General features: G+C 46.8%; 1 protein-coding gene across 4 annotated transcripts in view; it reads right to left on the minus strand.

Annotated features, from left to right (window-relative positions):
- DPP6 (dipeptidyl peptidase like 6) overlaps window positions 1–18391 on the minus strand; it is a 1254484-nt gene that overhangs the window by 874158 nt on the left and 361935 nt on the right. The window lies entirely within an intron of this gene.

The following is an 18391-nucleotide window of genomic DNA, read 5'->3' on the forward strand; positions in this document are numbered from 1 at the left end:
GATGTGGGAGGCAATGTGGCCAGCACAAGTTCCCCCAGTCAAGGGCATTCCAGAGAGAGGGAAGAGGATGAAGGCAGGCAGCGAGGCAGGAAAGACCATGGAAGATTCCAGAAAGGAACAGGCATCCCAGAGCATAGGAGGGCAAGCTCAGCTGTCAGACACCATGAGCAGCCATTTCACATGTGAACCCTCTCATCCATGCCAGGAGGGACATCTGTGTCTGCAGACGCAGCTGGTGACACAGAGAATCTAGAGGAGGGAGTGGTGCACTCTGCATCCCCCACAGTCATCGGCTTCACGGTCAGTGCAGGCCCCCGTGAGCCTGTGGGCTTCACATTCGTGGAAACAACACCTCCCTCCCCATGGCACAGGCCAGAGCCAGGGCTGGAGGGTGGCTTCTGATAGGCGTTTCTCACTCTGCTGCACTGATAGGACTTGAGGAAGAGGGTCCATGCCGTTGAGCTCGCTGATATGGAGTTGAGACAAGTGCCCCAAGTGAGCAATGCTGGATACAGGCTGTTTTTTATTGACATGTGATGCAGTGAGGCCCAACAACCCGTGGGCACAATTTGGGGTGGCGGGGGGTGGGGGGTGGACAAAGGAACTTGTAAGCAAGAGTCAAAGACCAACAACCCCTAATATTGGATAGACATCAGCTGCCCACCCTCAGGGCTTCCTACTGAGCTGGAAGAATGATATTGGAAATGACGCAGCTCTGGCTATGAGTCTCACTGCAGGGGAGACCCAGGCTGTACGAATGCACAGCCAGGGAGCTTTCTCATGACTTAAAGGGATCAGTCCTTTAGGGGGGACACCAGAGCCCCCCAATGTGGCGTAGGGTCAGGAGGGTCAGGTCTCTGGACAGGGTTTTTGTTTGTCGAGATGGAAACAAGTAAGTGACATTTCAAAATCAAGAGCCCGGGAGTGCAGTAGAGGATAGCCCAAGTGCTTGGGTCCTGCACCCGCATGGGAGACCAGGAGAAGCACCTGGCTCCTGGCTTCGGATCAGCGCAGTGCGCGGACTGCAGCGGCCATTGAGGGGTGAACCAACGGAAAAGGAAGGCCTTTCTCCCTGTCTCTCTCTCTCACTGTCTAACTCTGCCTGTCAAAACAAAACAAAACAAAAAAATCGCGGATATCCTAAAAACACTATAACAGAACTGCAGGCTAACCGAAACCCTTCCATCTTGCCAGTTTCGCCTTACAGAATCATTTCCTTGTACTGACATAAGGAATCATTTTTCACAGCCTGCTGCTCCCACCCCCCCCCCCCCCCAAGGCTCACTGCACTTATCACCAAATCCAGAAAACAGAATCTAGTCAGTAAACTCTGCCCTCTGCTGTCCATGCTCGGAAAGTGCATGCGTCTGCTTTGTTCCCTCCAATATTAATTAGCATGCACCAGCCACCAAAGGAATTTTAGGTGTTTACTGAAAACTGTTGAATTTTCAGTTTTCAAGCAATTGAAATTTTGGATGCATTTTGCTCTCTGGATTTTTCCCTGCCATAGATTGGGGGAGTTGAAGAGAGAGAAAAACCCTTCTCCTTTCTGCAGCTCTGTTTTTTATTCATTAAGAGAGGTGCCCTTTTAGACCGTCCCTTCAATCACTGTAGAACACAGCTTCTGAGAACCCTTAATATAAAATAAGGGCATCAAGAGGACCCAGACAAATACAACGAAATACTTTCCGTGCAACAGATCGGATTCAGGATCTGTTTCAAGATAGTAGGCGGTAGTGAAATAGATGAAACAGCAGAGCCCACGTCTTGGTAATTACACAGCTGGGTCATTACAGAGTTCCCTCTGCTGTTTTATATGCTCAGAAATATCTACAGACTTACTTTCTCCTTAGCATGATGAAAACCAAGCAGCTACAGGTGCAGGCTGAAAATGTGATGTTTTTACATAGGAATCAGGGGAGTGGAGGAAACAGGGTTTTCTGGGCAAAAACATCTGGATTCTCACCTTGCTTTTGCCCCTTGCTGCGAGGTCTTGGGCAGGTCACATCCTGCCTCTTAGTCTTGGGTAGTTTCCCTATGTGTAAAATGAGAATAATAAAACCTAGCACACAGGGTCACTGCAGGGATACAGACAGGTATTAAAATGCCCAGCACACAGAAGGCAGACGACAGACTATTTCTCCCAGCAAACCTCAGATGAATTCCAATGGTCTGAAACCACAACCAGCATCAATAACTCGCTTGTGAGGGTCCGCCCTGCAGACCCTGATAAAGACGGTCAGTTTGCTCTATTTCACTCTCCCTAAGGTGAAATTTGTCAGCCAAAAAATAACAGCAGACACACACATACACACGGACTACTATTTTACATGGTATTCTTGATTGCTTTTATTTTAAAGCATTCCTGTTCAATAATGCTTATGTATCTCAAGCCTCTATTACAGCAAAGAGGATGGTTTAAAGCAACTACCCATTAATATCATATACTGTCTTTAGAAAATACAGGTCACTCTCCAATTTCTAGAGTTGTCCCTATGGGCAATTCCTTGATTAGGAATGGCCTGTGAGAACACAGTTCCCCCACAACCTCAGTTAACCAAAAAACTTGAAGAATGCTCATTACCTCTAATTTTGATTTTCTGCTAAACTACTGGTTGAACAGAGAGTCCCTCTTGTTTAAAGTGGATCTTAATGAAGAAAACTGATTTGGCTGCTTTCTTTAAAATTTCTGCATGACCTCACTCAGTAATGATGCCAGTTAGGAAAAATAAGTCTCACAGAAGCAAATGTGTAAGTTGAAGGAAATTTTAGTAGCATGCGCATGAGATCCAAGCCTTCTACTTACTAGCACGTCAGATAACTGATCATATAAAACACCTAAAATTTTTCCAGGACCTTCTGAATAAATGAATAGCAAGTCATGAGATAATTCACACAACTTTCTTCTGAGGAACAGATGCATTCATTTGTCTCACGGTTCGAGAAGACAGGTGAACTGAGGCTTGCAGATTTTCTGCTATGTCACTTATCTGTGATAGAGCAAAGACTCAGGCCAGGCGGTCCAACTACCTAAGCACCGAATTTCCTGCCGCACGCTTCCCTGGCGATCTGCACAGTGAAAGGAATGCTCATGACAGACGGTGTAGGAAAGCAATTACCTAACACCTCAGCATGCAATTCCACTGGGACTGCGTCTCCTCTTGCACTGCTTTACTTAAACTCCTGATACAGGCTCAACCGAGGTACCCCAGACATCGACAGTATATTATATCACATTTGAGAAAACCAGATTTTAAGTCTTGCAAATAACTGGGCATTTTGCACAAAGACACATATTTTAAGAGAAAATGCCACTTCAAGGAGAACTAGACATTGGCTTAATTTGTCTAACAATATCAGAACATTTATTTATCATTAACTGAAATATTATCCAAAGAAAAATATATGCAATGGTCTGTGCACATGCGGCTCTCAAGCAGGTTCATGTTTTCGAAAAACAAAATACTGTCCTGAATTCCAAATAAGTGTCAAAAACCTAAAAGAGGGGCAAACACTTTCATAAATATCATATAGGCACTTCTAAAAACTGTACTTTGTGCTCAGACTCTGAGGTCCAGAGATGAATCCTTGAAAAGGAGAACCCCATATCCGTGAGTCTTCTTCCTGGAGTTTTCTACTCCTGTGTTTTTATCTCTAAGCTAAGAAATATTTCTTTTAAAAAATAATGCTTATGCATATTTTCAATGAAGACTCTAGGAATAATCTAGAATGTGGCTTTAGGAGATTGTGCCTTAGAGCGCTTAACTCTATATTTTACAACCTGACTCTCTGACCCTACCATGTGATGGAAGAACTGTGTCTTATTTTACAAGATAGCTCTCAGATGAGTAATATTGACATGTGTGTTGTGGCTGATTTATGTTCCTGTCTTAAAAGAAGACTGCATGTTTGGTACACACACATTTGTTAAATACAGGGAAGACCACTGCTATTTGACAATTGTCATTGGTTACTGTAACACCATGAATTATGTCCCTGGTAGACTACTTTAATAAGTTTCCAATAGTCAACTTCCAGTCTCGAAGTGCTCCCGCTGACCAAGGATCTCTGTGCCAGGTGTTGCCCCATGATCAGTTCTTTGATTTACATGGTGGCTTCTTTTCCTTGTGGCCACTCTGCATTCTGTGATGTGGACCTACTAATCGTGGAAGAGGAGGTCCCTTCCAGGGCAGTGAACTGCAGGACCCTCCTAGGTATGTTGCTCTCTCTCTTCCCATTTGGATTCACTCTGTGCCTCACATGCTTATTAATTCCTTTAATTTTCCAGCTAGTGGGATCTCCTTCTTGTTTGCGTCACAGAAACCTAGTTCACGTCTGTGCCCTGCTGAAGCCTTCCTGGCTGCCAACACCAAGTGCCCTCACACGCTGAGTCCACTGGGTACTTTCTGGGGTTTTGGCACTTGTCTAGTATGGACCTGCCTTGTTTTTCTATAAGGTATTATCCTTTGTATTCCTCTTTGAGTTTTCCCTCCCTGCCTAAAATGGGGTACCCTCCTAAGGGCTCACCTAACACCTTCTCTTACTACACTACCCACTACCTTGAGCAAGTTCCTCAACTCCTAGGAATTCAAATAACACCATTAAAGTAATGACATCAAAATTTAAACACCTCCATCATCAGGATCGATTACATCAACATGCCTCTTCCTACCACGACAGTCTCTCCCACACAGATGTCAATATCCCTGAAGCTCTCCAAGAGTCTCCCTTTCCCAGTTAACCTCATCTCCCATCACCAATCTCTCACCAGATTCTGTTCCTTTTGTTCAATCTTTTAAAAAAAATCTCTTCTCTCATCCTCTTTCTTTTCCAGCAATACTACTGATCTTTGGAAAATACCAATGGGATAAGAAAGGAAGAAGGAAGGAAGGAAGGAAGGAAGGAAGGAAGGAAGGAAGGAAGGAAGGAAGGAAGGAAGGGAGGGAGGGAGGGAGGGAGGGAGGAAAGAAAAAAAAGAAATCCACTCGGTGGCCTACCCAGAGGGAAGCATTTGTATTTTGTGTAACTGCTTCCAATTTTGCTTCATTGCTTTTGTCAGGAGGCAACTGGAGTCATCATGGCAAGATCTGCTGGTCAATTCCCCCCAGACTGCTTTCTCTCATCAACCAAACACCTCCAGTGCAGCCTGCAGGCTGGAGTCAGGATGATTAAACACCAACAAAGGAAACCTAGAGAAGACCTGGCCCTGTGTCTTTTGGGTCTGTTTGAAACTCCAGTGACCTCCCCTGACCCAGACAAAGATCACCTAAGGACAATCACTCTTCCCTGGTCACCCTGTTCTGCAGGCCCTCTTCCTGCCTTAGTTTGAGCTCTCCTTCATGTCACTGTGCCTTTGAAGGGGCTGCGACCTCTATCCACACTGCTGCCTCCTCCTTTCCTTGGTTGTCCTCTATTAATCCTTTAAGAATCATCAAAAGCACTCATGTCTCCCAGGAAACTCTCCTTGACACCCTTGACACTGAATTAAGTATCCTCTTGCTCTCACAGGGCTCTTTGCATACACTATCAGATAATAATACCATAAGGCTATGTGTTCAACCTGGAGGCAAGGACTGTTTTGTTTGTGGAGTACCGTACTGAATCCTGAGTGCTTGTAAAGAGATTAATACAAGGATTTTACAGGAAAGGAATGCATCAACATGTTTTTCGTTTACTCACTGGAACATAAATTTCTCAATTGATCTTCCAGGTCTGTGCTATTCAATATGGTAGTCACTAGCCACATGTGCCTATTTAAATTTAAAATAGATGAAGATTAAATAAAACTTGAAAGTTCTTCAACTGCACAAGTTATATTTCAAGTGCTCAAGAGCCACCTGTGGCCAGTGGCGACTGATTTGGACAGCTGCAAATTCAGAGCATTTCTGTCCATACAGGAAGTTCCACTGGACTGCACTGTTCCAGACCCTTCACAGGCAGACTCAACTCACTCACTCACATGTCCACCTCTTCAATCCACCCCAGCACTAGGTTCTCAAGCATTTCTGTGACCCATGGCGTCAGTCCTGCTTTGGGCCATGACTTACATCCAATACGAGTGTGTTATATGAATGAGAAAGCCCTCCTGCATCATCTGCCCTATGAATTGTCTGTTGTCAACATGAAAGGCTTTCCCTCTCCTTCATATCGGTCATGCCCATGTTCTTTGCTCCTACTCTCACCTCTCCGAGCCAAGCTCTTCTCACTTTTCAGGTACCACCCAAGAATCCTTCTTTGGAGCTCTTCCACCTCTCCCTTTCATAAAGACTATTCCCATCTGAATGTCTATAGCATTTAGATTCCAGCACCTCCCTCAGCCTGAGCACAAATGTGTCCCTCTGGTTCTCAACAGGCAGATATCTCTGTTCTTAGGACCATATCCATTGACTGGTACTGGGGCACGATTACAAGGAGCTTGGAAGCTGGTAATAGCTGACTCTTATTTCAGTGACCATACAAGTATTAAGGTGAGGTTTAGAAAAATATAGGAGTTTCCAGCCAGAAAAATACAGAGATTCTAGTTGTGTATAGGGCTAGTGAGACACCAGGAGGGCTTCACAGGGGTGTAAAACACAGTTCTTATGATCCTATCATGCAGGCTGGTCAGAAGAGAACCTCAACCTCCAGGCTCCTGCCCTCCCTGAGCAGAACTTGGCCCAATTCAGGGCCATGGCCCCATCTGATGTCCATGTGGGGGGTGGGGCAGCAGCACTTCTCCCTCTGGGAGGAGTTCTGTGATTCAGGGAAAAACAGGCGTATTTGTACCATTGGCCTGATCCTTATTTTTTTTCCCTTCCTTACCATGCCTTGAGTATCAATTTTATTACAAACATTATTCTGGGGGATGATACAAAGACTAAGCATAACAGAAATCAGTGTTATATGTTAGGCACCTGACCTCTGCTTCCCAAGTGAGTAGAGTAAACAGGACAACTGAGATTCATTTTACTGCTAGCTGTTCTCCTTGTGCCATTCTTGGTTTTCTTACTCAGGGAATACATGTCAGGGGGTGTCTGGGAACTCAGGTTGCACTCTTTTTTTTTTTTTTTTTTTGACAGGCAGAGTGGACAGTGAGAGAGAGAGAGACAGAGAGAAAGGTCTTCCTTTGCCGTTGGTTCACCCTCCAATGGCCACCGCGGCCTGCACGCTGTGGCCGGCGCACCGCGCTGATCCGAAGGCAGGAGCCAGGTACTTATCCTGGTCTCCCATGGGGTGCAGGGCCCAAGGACTTGAGCCATCCTCCACTGCACTCCCTGGCCACAGCAGAGAGCTGGCCTGGAAGAGGGGCAACCGGGACAGAATCCGGCGCCCCGACCGGGACTAGAACCCGGTGTGCTGGCGCCACAAGGCGGAGGATTAGCCTAGTGAGCCGCGGCGCCGGCATGGTTGCATTCTTTTCTACCCCGTGTGGTAGCCAGTGGTGGGAGATGCACTCCCTCCCCCTTACCCAGTGCCCTCACAGCCTTTCTCCCCATCTTTTTATTTGAATATATATCTAACTGGTTAGAGTTTGTTCAAAATGGCAAAGATGTCTCCTCTCATTGCTGTCATTCACAACAAGAGCTGTGATTGATGGCAACATAAGACTTGCGAGGGTGGTTTCCTGTCAAACAGCACTCAGGATATGCAGACGTGGGAACAGCCACAATCTGGGGAATCGGAACATGAACACGGTTATCTTATAAGGACATGACACGCAAAGATGGGATGCCACAAGTTCTACTGAATACTTCTGCTCTGATAGGGCTTTAATCACCAGCCAATACCATCCCTGTCTATGGTGTGGGGCTCAGGATGCAAACTTTAACAATGTGACAACCAGAGGGGTCATGGCATGTGACCAATGCAAGATCAGACCAATGCAAGTAAGAAACCCTTAAAGGGGCCAGGGCCGCAGCTCACTAGGCTAATCCTCTGCCTTGTGGCGCCAGCACACCGGGTTCTAGTCCTAGTCGGGGCACCGGATTCTGTCCCGGTTGCCCCTCTTCCAGGCCAGCTCTCTGCTGTGGCCAGGGAGTGCAGTGGAGGATGGCCCAAGTGCTTGGGCCCTGCACCCACATGGGAGACCAGGATAAGCACCTGGCTCCTGGCTACGGATCAGCGCAGTGCGCAGGCCGCGGCGGCCATTGGAGGGTGAACCAACGGCAAAGGAAGACCCTTCTCTCTGCCTCTCTCTCTCACTGTCCACTCTGCCTGTCAAAAAAAAAAAGAAAGAAAGAAAAGCAACCCTTAAAGGGACTTCACATGTAGTCATGGGGGAAGAGCGTGCTTCCGCCTCCTGGTCTTATTGTGAACTGTTGCACTGTATCAGCCCAGTGACAATACTGGCCTCATGTCTGAGATTAACACTAACACAGAAAGCTGGGGACACAGATGGAAGACACGCTGGGACCTTGAGTTAAGCATCTTGCTCCAGAGAGAACGGAAGTCACACAATCCCTGTCTTCAGGTGTTGAGGCAATAGTTTGCTACAAATTTGTTAATGTTTCATATAAATCACCTAGGAATGTGCCTGTCACTTCCAGCTGAAAGTGACCAGTATACACCCAGTGGTAACGAAATTAAGAAAGAGCAAATGTCTGGAGTGGGAAGGCTAGGGGTAGAATGGGCAAAGTTGAAGATGTCCAACTGACCTCCACTGATGGAGGTCAGTGCGGAGAGTTACAGGAGATGACAGCAAAGGAAGCGCTGTGATAAAAACTGCATGTCACACAGGGAGGTGAGATGGCTGTGGGGAAAGCTAAGTGCCCAGATTAGGAAGCACTGTGCTGTGCGGGGCTGAACTCAGAGGGTGGCAGAAGCAGCGACAGAGGCACTAGAGATGAAAGACTATGTTCCCTCTGCCTGACAGTGCTCCATCTGCTTTGCCATCACACAGCTCAACAGCGTGTGCACATGGGAACTAACAATGGGCTCAGCCCCATGCTCGGCGCTTAGAGAGGTTCCAAAGGAGGCTGAAATGCAGGTGCTGACCATGAAAAACAAGGGAAGGTGGCAACAACCCACATGAAAACAAGAATCCCAATAAACATCAGCAGCGCAATATCACAGTAGAACATCAAAGAAACTCCCAGAGAGTCCGAGGAGGCAGGGGCGTCCCAGGAAGGAGAAAGGAATGATCTGATGTTGGACAGATGGGTGGGATTCTACAGTAACAAGGGTAGTAACTACAACTAGTTATCAACGGGGCAGAATGGCCCAGCAAGAACCAAGGATGCCCAACCAAGTTCATGATCATCTTTCTAGAACTTTTTTCTTTTTTTTGACAGGCAGAGTGGACAGTGAGAGAGAGAGACAGAGAGAAAGGTCTTCCTTTTTGCCGTTGGTTCACCCTCCAATGGCCGCTGCGGCCGGTGCACCGCGCTGATCCGATGGCAGGAGCCAGGTATTTATCTTGGTCTCCCATGGGGTGCAGGGCCCAAGGACTTGGGCCATCCTCCACTGCACTCCCTGGCCACAGCAGAGAGCTGGCCTGGAAGAGGGGCAACCGGGACAGAATCCGGCACCCTGACTGGGACTAGAACCCGGTGTGCCGGCGCCGCAAGGTGGAGGATTAGCCTAGTGAGCCGCGGCGCCGGCTTCCTAGAACTTTTAAACGAAGCCAAAGTGGAACATTTGGGGCACACTGTTTGAAGAGGTTTTACAATCGCCTTATCGGCACTCTATTAATGCCCTGGTGAAAATAATGTCCTAAACAGCAAAGCTTCTCTTTCTTAAAATTGTGATGACCTTTTTTAGTGACAGAAATAGAACAAAAGACCTGATTTTGGCAACACCGACCTCAGTGTATAGGGCACTGTTTGCGTTTATTCCAACTGTACAGGCTTATGTTTTGGATTACTTTTCCCCATTCTACTTAGCAGAAGACCATGACTGGGTTATAATAACTCCTGGATCCTTTTCTTCTTAAACAAAGTACCTCTGCCCTGGCTATCCATTTGCTCCCAGCCTCTTCTCATTTCTCTGGGACACTGTAGTTCTGTAATGGGTCCCTAGAATCCTTCCTTGCCTTGCTGTCTGTTCATTGCCTGTCCACATAATTCCCCTTTGTTAATGCTTCACATTGGCTTCCTTTTCATGGGATGCAGGAGACCAATTGCAATTTTCTGCAGCTGTCCTGGCAAACAAATACCCAAGGCTGACTGACGGTTGACTGCTAAAATTCCACTGGGAGAGTCTTGATATTTGGGTCACCAGTTTTAATTGAAGGGCTATCCAAGCTTTCGCCTTATCTTCCCAATGCATGGTGGGCTGAGCCCATCTTGGCCTGCAAACAGTTCTCTCCCTCTCTCCACAGTTCTTGTTCCTCCATCTCCGGGGCCTGCCAACTGTTTTCCAGGGTGAATACAATCAGCTGCTGGTTTTTATGAGTTAAGTTTTGTTGGGACACAACCATGCCTTTCCATGTTATCTGTGGCTGCTTTTGCTTCAAAGCTAGAGTGGAGTCGATGTGACAAAGTCTATCTGTTCTTACATGAAAACGTGGGTCAGTCTCCAGTTGAGAGCAATGCTCTGGAAGCCAGTTCTGTCTAAATCACTACATGTTTTATTGACTCATAATTCATAAAGCACAGAGGTATACGTGTTTTAGAAATAATCAAAAGAACTTAGAAATCCAACAATTCCTCTCTACTTCAAGCACCAGACATACCAAAATTAATACACACTCCCATCTTCAAAGAGCTTTGATTGGGATTTTAGTCCAGCAGTTAATATGCTCATGTTGGGTATGGCGTTGTGGTGTAGTGGATTAGGCTGCCGTCTGCAGCACCGGCAGCCAATATGGGTATCGGTTTGTGTCCCAGCTGATCACTTTGGATCCTGCTCTCTGCTAATGGTTTGGGGAAGGCAGCAGAGAATGTCCAAGTGCTTGGGTTGGAGACCTCGAGGAAACTACTGGCTCCTGGCTTGTGGGGCCAGCTGGGGAGTGAACCAGCAGATGGAGGACCTTTCTCTGTGTCTTTCCTTCTCTCTTAGTGACTTTAAAAAAAATTTGTTTATTTATTTGGGAGGCAGTGTTACAGACATATATAGAGAGAGAGACAGAGAAAGAGGTCTTCCATTCCACTGGTTCACTCTCCAAATGGCCTCAACAGCCGGAGCTGGGGCGATCTGAAGCCAGGATCCAGGAGCTTCTTCTGGGTCTCCTACATGGGTCCAGGGGCCCAAGCACTTGTTTCATCTTCTACTGCTTTTCCAGGCCACTAACAGGGAACTGAATTGGAAGTGGAATATCTGGGACTCAAACTGGTGCCCATATATGGGATGCCAGGGCCACAGGCTGAAGCTTAACCTACTATGCCACAGCGCTGGCCCAACTCTGACTTTCCAATAAATAAGTAAGTCTTTTTAAAAATGCCCATGTCCAGGCTAATCCTCTGCCTGCGGCGCTGGCACACTGGGTTCTAGTCCCGGTCTGGGGCCAGATTCTGTCCTGTTGCTCCTCTTCCAGGCCAGCTCTCTGCTGTGGCCAGGGAATGCAGTGGAGGATGGCCCAAGTGCTTGGGCCCTGCACCCGCATGGGAGACCAGGAGAAGCACCTGGCTCCTGGCTTCAGATCAGCGCAGTGGGTGAACCAACAGTGAAGGAAGACCTTTCTCTCTGTCTCTCTCTCTCACTGTCCACTCTGCCTGTCAAAAAAAAAAAAAAATGCTCATGTCCCACATCAAAGAACCTGAGTTCCATTCTCAGCTCTAACTCTTGAGTCGAGCTGCCTGCTAAGGCAGATCCTGGAAGACGGCAGCAATAGCTCAAATCACTGGGTTCTTGCTACCTGTGTAGGTGGGCTGGATTGTGTTCCTAGCTACTCGATTCAGCCTGGCTCAGCCCCAGCCATTACAAGCATTTGGGGGAATGAATCAGCTCTATCTGTCAGCCTTTCTCTTTCTGTCTTTCAGATAGATAGATAGATAGATAGACAGACAGATAGATAGATAGATAAAGATCTCTGACCTTGTGGGAATGTGGGACAGAGGGCAAAATCCTGTGAGTGAGCACACTGCTGCGTGAGACCTACTGCCCAGCATGAGCCCTAGGTGCAAAGAGGAGGGACGAGTCCTACCACAGCTGCAACATGTACCTGCAGGGAATGCGACGCTTGTGCTGGTCTTCAAGGATGGCCAAGCATTTTCCAGAAATGGAAAGGAGCAGAGGGCAGTGGATAACCACGCTTACCAAGGCAAGGAGGCAGGAACTCTCCTGAGAGCACACACGTAGGATGAACAAGCCTAGGGGTGCAGCGCAACAGGAGGACTAAAGCTATAGATGGTATCACACTAGAGGTTTGTTAAATAAGTAGATTTAGTCGCTCTTGCCACACACACACACACAAATACTGTTATTTGATAGATACTGTTGAATTACTTCCCCATAGTAACTGTTTAACTATATGCATGCCCTAACATCATGTTGTAAGCTTCAAATATACATAATAAAATTTCTTTGAAATATAAAATCAAGAAGATTAGGATCACCTCTATTCTCAGTATAGACTTCTTAGAAGTTCTTTTAGGGTGCCAGTTTGTATACTGACTGCTCTTCTTTTGGTCCAGTTCCCTGCTAATGGCCTGGAAAAGCAGCAGAAGATGGCCCAAGTGTTTGGGTCCCTGCCACCCACATGGGAGACCCAGCAGAATCTCTGGACTCCCGGCTTTGGTCTGCCCCAGCCCAGGCACTGTGGCCATTTGGGCAATAAACCAATGGATGGAAGATATCTCTCACTTTCTGTCTCTCACTCTCTGACTTTTAAATAAATACATCTTTTCTACAAAGTTATTTCAGGCAACAGATGAATATTGGTTTAGGAAATTGGCTTAGGTCTGTCCTTAGCAAACTCTGTATTAAAACAACTCTTAGTATATAAAATAAACAAGGAGAAAGAGCCCATTAACGTTGGAGGAAAGGCCCAGCACGCCTGTGGTTGAGACATAGGTTGCACAGAACAAAGTGGATAGGAAGGGCCTGGACCTCCAGGGCCGGGCAGACCAGGGTACACCACTGAGGACAGGAAGCAGGTCACCTTGGGAAGCAAGCCTGTGGCAGCAAAACATCCCTAGAGATAGACACGTAAGTCACTTGACAAGCAGACAAAAAGAGCAGCCAAAGGCGATGTTGCTTTTAATGGCTTGTGACATTTTACATTTTTTTTCTTTCTCAACTCTTCCCTTTTGTTGTTTGTTCTCAGACATGAATTTTATCCAATGCCTAGGAAGTAACTAGAATCCCCAAGAGAGACGTGCCTGGTGCTTTGTAAAAGGACACATCTTTAAAATAACCTCATTTCTTTCCAACTGGACACAGCACGAAATGAGGCGTCTGGGAAGGAAGTAATGAATAATGGAGAAATGCCAGCAGCATTATGGGTGCCCTTTGAGGAGGCAGTGACAGAGCTTCTGTCTTCATCCTCTAGGTCTCCCATGCGGGTGCAGGGGCCCAAGGACTTGGGCCATCTTCTACTGCTTTCCCTGGCCATAGAAGAGAGCTGGATCGGAAGTGGAGCAGCTGAGACTTGAACCAGCACCCATATGGGATGCCAGCACTGAAGGTGGTGGCTTTAACCACTATGCCACAGTGTCGGCCTGTAACTCTGACTTTGAATACATAAATCTACTTTTAAAAAGCATCAATTGACATTTAAGAAAAATAATTATTAATTAAAAAAGAACTAAAAAAGAAATAAAACCTATAAATAAACTTGTACTTCCTCTACTGGAGCCTTGCTTACTGGTCCTTGGAACAACAAGAAAGTAGAAACATGTATGGGTCTTTTAATCTGTTTTATTTGGTTGCTATAACAAATATCTGAGACTGGGCAATATTCGAAGTTGAATTGTCTTACAGTTCTGGAGGCCTAAAATCCAAGACCGGGCAGCCACGCCTGGGAAGGGCCTTGTGCTATGTCATGACATGGAAGAAAAGTGGAGGGGCAGGTAGAAATGTGCAGACAAGACTAAATGGGGGGGGGGGGGTCTTGCTTCCTAACAGTCTGCCCTCCTGTTAATTATTCCCGAGAGAGTGAGTGTTCCTGTGAAAGAGCAGCATTAATCCTCTCCATGGGCAGAGCCCAGCCCTAACCTCTTGAGGGGCCACCAGCTCTCCACACTGTGACTTTGGGGACCAGATTTCAACCTGAGTTTTGGAGGGGATAAATGCCATGCACACCAACAATGTTTTCTTGGATTTCACTGCCTTACAATTAGCTGTGCCTTGACGCCCAGATCATTATGGTACCAGCCAATAGACTAGGACCAAGCACAATCTCTGTAGAAGGAACAGAGCCGTGTGCAGGAAAGAGAACCTATTCATGCCCTCCTGTTGGCTCTGATGGCACCAACAAGCCTGTGGCTATGCCTCTCCTTTCTAATTCATCCTGCTGGGCCTCATCACTGTTTGTAAGTCTGCCAAAACACACACATGACACTTCAACAGGCACCATTCTGGTTCCCCTAATTACTTATATCAAAAATCAATTTCTTCTCTTCCTGCCTCAATTACTTTCCCCGAAGTATATGAAACAGCACAAAAAAAGAAAAAAAAAAAAAACCATAAACAACCAGAAAGCACCAATAACAAGGCAATGACTGAGTGACTGATCCACTGCACAGCACAGGTGAGTCAATAAATTTGGTAGCAAACATATTGTCCCTTTAAGTTCTGAGACAGGTAGTCACCCTCCAAATAAGCCTTAAATGACCCACAAGCTTAAGGAAAGTGTCAGTACATCAGTGTCACAAGTAGAATTGCATATTTGCATAAACACAGGCTGTCCCAGCTCTCAGTGTCTTATAGTGTGATCATATGTGGTTACACAGTGCTTTAAAGAAGTCATTAAAATGAGGTCATTAGGGTAGGCCCTTAGCACAATATGACCAGTGTCCCTACAACAGGAAAGGAACAGAAACACGGGCAGAGAGCACTCATGAGACAACGGGGCAGGAGATTGGAGAGGGGCTGACACTGGCCAAGGAACGCCCGTGGCCACCAAAGGCTGGAAGAGGCATGGAAGGAGCCTCCCCTGCAAGGTTCCCAGGAGCAGACCCTGCCGGCCCCTGGATTCTGAGCTCCCAGCCTCCAGAACCGTGAAACTAGAAATCTTATTCAAAGCCACCCAGTTTGTGGAAGTTTGTTCAAGTACTTCAGAGCTGTATTTTTTAACCCAGGTGTAATCTAAAGTAATCAGAACAGCCTGTGGGAGTGGCCAGTAAACATTTCCCTGCTGAACGGAGGCAACACACAAAATCTGCCCCCAAAATATTGCCATTGCCACAAATTGACAAAAACACTGAAAAATCATGCCACAAGCAAATCTGCTTCATATTCTGATACAATGAGGAACTCTCATTGAAAGCCAGTGTGTCAACTGATAAGTATTCACTGTTTCCCAAGTTTTCTGACCATGAAATTCTTCCAGGACAAGTAAATATTTAAAAAAGAACACCTTGGAAAGTGCTCCTGCAGCTCCCCCTAACCTCTGTGTTAAAAAGAACTGTATATCTGACAGCTAAATATACACACACACGTCTGATATTAAAGAGTAAGATTAAATTAGGTCCCTCATAATTGTGTTTTAAGTGAAATTTTATATTCTACCAGTCAACAGATTTAATTGAATACTGTGAATAAGACATAGATGAGTCTTGGAGCCACAAAGATGAGGAAAAGTGCCGGGAGAGGGTGATTATTATTATTATTATTTTTGACAGCCAGAGTGGACAGTGAGAGAGAGAGAGAGAGACAGAGAGAGAAAGGTCTTCCTTTGCCGTTGGTTCACCCTCCAATGGCCGCCGAGGCCAGCATGCTGAGGCCGGCGCACCGCGTTGATCCCAAGTCAGGAGCCAGGTACTTCTCCTGGTCTCCCATGGGGTGCAGGGACCAAGCACTTGGGCCATCCTCCACTGCCTTCCCGGGCCACAGCAGAGAGCTGGCCTGGAAGAGGGGCAACCAGGACAGAATCCAGCACCCCGACAGGGACTAGAACCCGGTGTGCCGGCACCGCTAGGTGGAGGATTAGCCCAGTGAGCCGAGGCGCCGGCCAAGAGAGGGTGATTATTCACAACAATCAGATGTGCCCAGACTGGCCCATGCTGAACTGGAATCATGTCATAAAAGGACATATGGGAAATGTCCATACTCAGAAGCAAGGCCCTAAGAGCCATGTGGAGTTTTCCAATTAGAGTCCCAGATTTCCCCTTGTCCTTCTGGTCTAGTACCCCAAAACCATGCACCTTGCCTCTTGTGATTTGAGATGGGTTAATTGGAAAAGATTTTTCTTCATTATTTGTCTGGAAGTTTCTCGAAGTATTGTGATGTCGGCGTCCATGCGAATGTCCCTCTTTACACAGCCTAATGCTTTGAAGGCACGGAGCTGCAACTGACTCAGACAGAGGCCAGTGCCATTGACGTGACTGGGTGTCCTGGGGTATGGTTTTTAAGTCACATTAATGGGCTCCTGGGAAGTGAACAGTCAACAGGCACACACAGAACCCACAGCGGACACAAGAAGACACCCAGATGTGTAGCCAACGAGAGCTGAACATTAGCTATTTCATGATCACAACATCTTTTCAGGGCTTTAACTAACCCACTTGGATCCATTTCAGAGTCTTTTGGCCCGGATAATTTCTGAATTTGTAGAAAACCCTCAAGATTCTGAATACAATTCTGGATCTGTTTGTTTCATTTTGGGAGGCCTTAAGTTGGCTTCTCCCCCTCCCCCCCCACTTTTTTTTCTTTTCTGTCTGTAATGGCCTGCATCCTCTGGTACCTTATCTGATGAGCTGCCCTGAGATTGGTGGGCAGCTCAGCATGTACTCTGTGTTCTGTCTGCACACTGTGTTTGAGTCCTGGGAGACGACTGAGTGCCGTGTCTTCTGTGTCATGGCAGGGACCCAAGGAGGACCACCTTCGTCTCCAGCACAGGAGCTCAGGTGACAGCCAGACCCCTCCGGTCAGGATGACACCTCTGATTTAAAGCATGGCATCCCACATTGCCTTTTTTTTTTTTTTTTTTTTTTTGACAGGCAGAGTGGACAGTGAGAGAGAGAGAGAGACAGAGAGAAAGGTCTTCCTTTTCCATTGGTTCACCCCCCAATGGCCGCTGCAGCCGGCACACCGCGCTGATCTGAAGCCAGGAGCCAGGTGCTTCCTCCTGGTCTCCCATGAGGGTGCAGGGCCCAAGCACCTGGGCCATCCTCCACTGCACTCCCGGGCCACAGCAGAGAGCTGGACTGTAAGAGGAGCAACCGGACAGAATCCGGCGCCCCGACCGGGACTAGAACCCGGTGTGCCGGCGCCACAGGCGGAGGATTAGCCTATTGAGCTGCGGTGCCGGCCCCGACATTGCTTTGCGCTACCACTGTGCATAGACATTATCTGTCTGTCTGTGGGTTCACAGTGACCTTTTAACTCCTGGTGCCTGCTGTGTGCATGTGGCATGTATGGTGTGTGTGCGTGCATTTGGTATGTATGTGTGTGAAGCATGTGCTATGGTGTGTATGTGTGTGTGTGCACGCGTTCAGGATGAGTGGTACTTGTTTGCATAATAGAAAAGCTGAATTTGATTAGATAAGTCTGAGGTGAGTGGAAGAAACATATTAGCTTCTTGCTTTGTTCTGTGAGAGGAAACATCGCCGGATACAGTTTAATCTCTAAATGCAGCCTGCATTCCTCTCATCTGATAAGCTGTGCTCTCCCTGGCTGCGTGTGAGTGAGGAGACTTCCCCAGGTGCACAGAGCTGCAGAAACCATGGAACATACACAGGTGCATTCTCGAGGATCCTGATAACATCGCATCTCTGTCTCTGCTTTCCTGATTTTTGGAACCTGAATAAAGAGACTTCTGGAATGTTTTAAACAATGAAAAACAGTTGCCGATGTTATTGTTAATGGAAACACAGGTAATTAAAACTTGGAGATTATATTAAGTGAAATTTTTTGAGAAAACACCAAGAAGTAGACTCAAGACTTTTATTCATAGTTATGCCCTAATAGGTTCTCCAGTCCACTCACCTATGTTTTCTCCTCACCAGCAGTGAGCTACACAAGCCTATTTCTAGTGTCTCTCAGTTGGACGTGTTCTGATCATGGCTAGCTAGAAGTTAATTACTGAGCACTTACTCTGTGTGATATTTTAGACTCTTAATCATAACAACAATTCAGAAGATTGAAAAGAAAACAGTTTTCAACAGCCATGGTTAAGACCTCCAGCTCAGGAGGAACTCAGTGAACAACCTTGGTGACTGTGTTCTGTCGGCTCTGCTGGGTCCTCAGTGGGAATCTCCTGAGCTTCCCCACTGGGTCTCCTCTCAGCAGGGAGACGTAGGACCTATTGTTTCAGACCTCCATGTCTTAGTCCCTTTAGGCTGTAATAACAAAGTACCAGACTGGGTGACTC

This window comes from Oryctolagus cuniculus, chromosome 7 (genome assembly GCF_051225735.1).
Source record: "Oryctolagus cuniculus isolate XC-2025 breed Fujian yellow rabbit chromosome 7, ASM5122573v1, whole genome shotgun sequence".
Lineage (NCBI taxonomy): Eukaryota > Metazoa > Chordata > Mammalia > Lagomorpha > Leporidae > Oryctolagus > Oryctolagus cuniculus.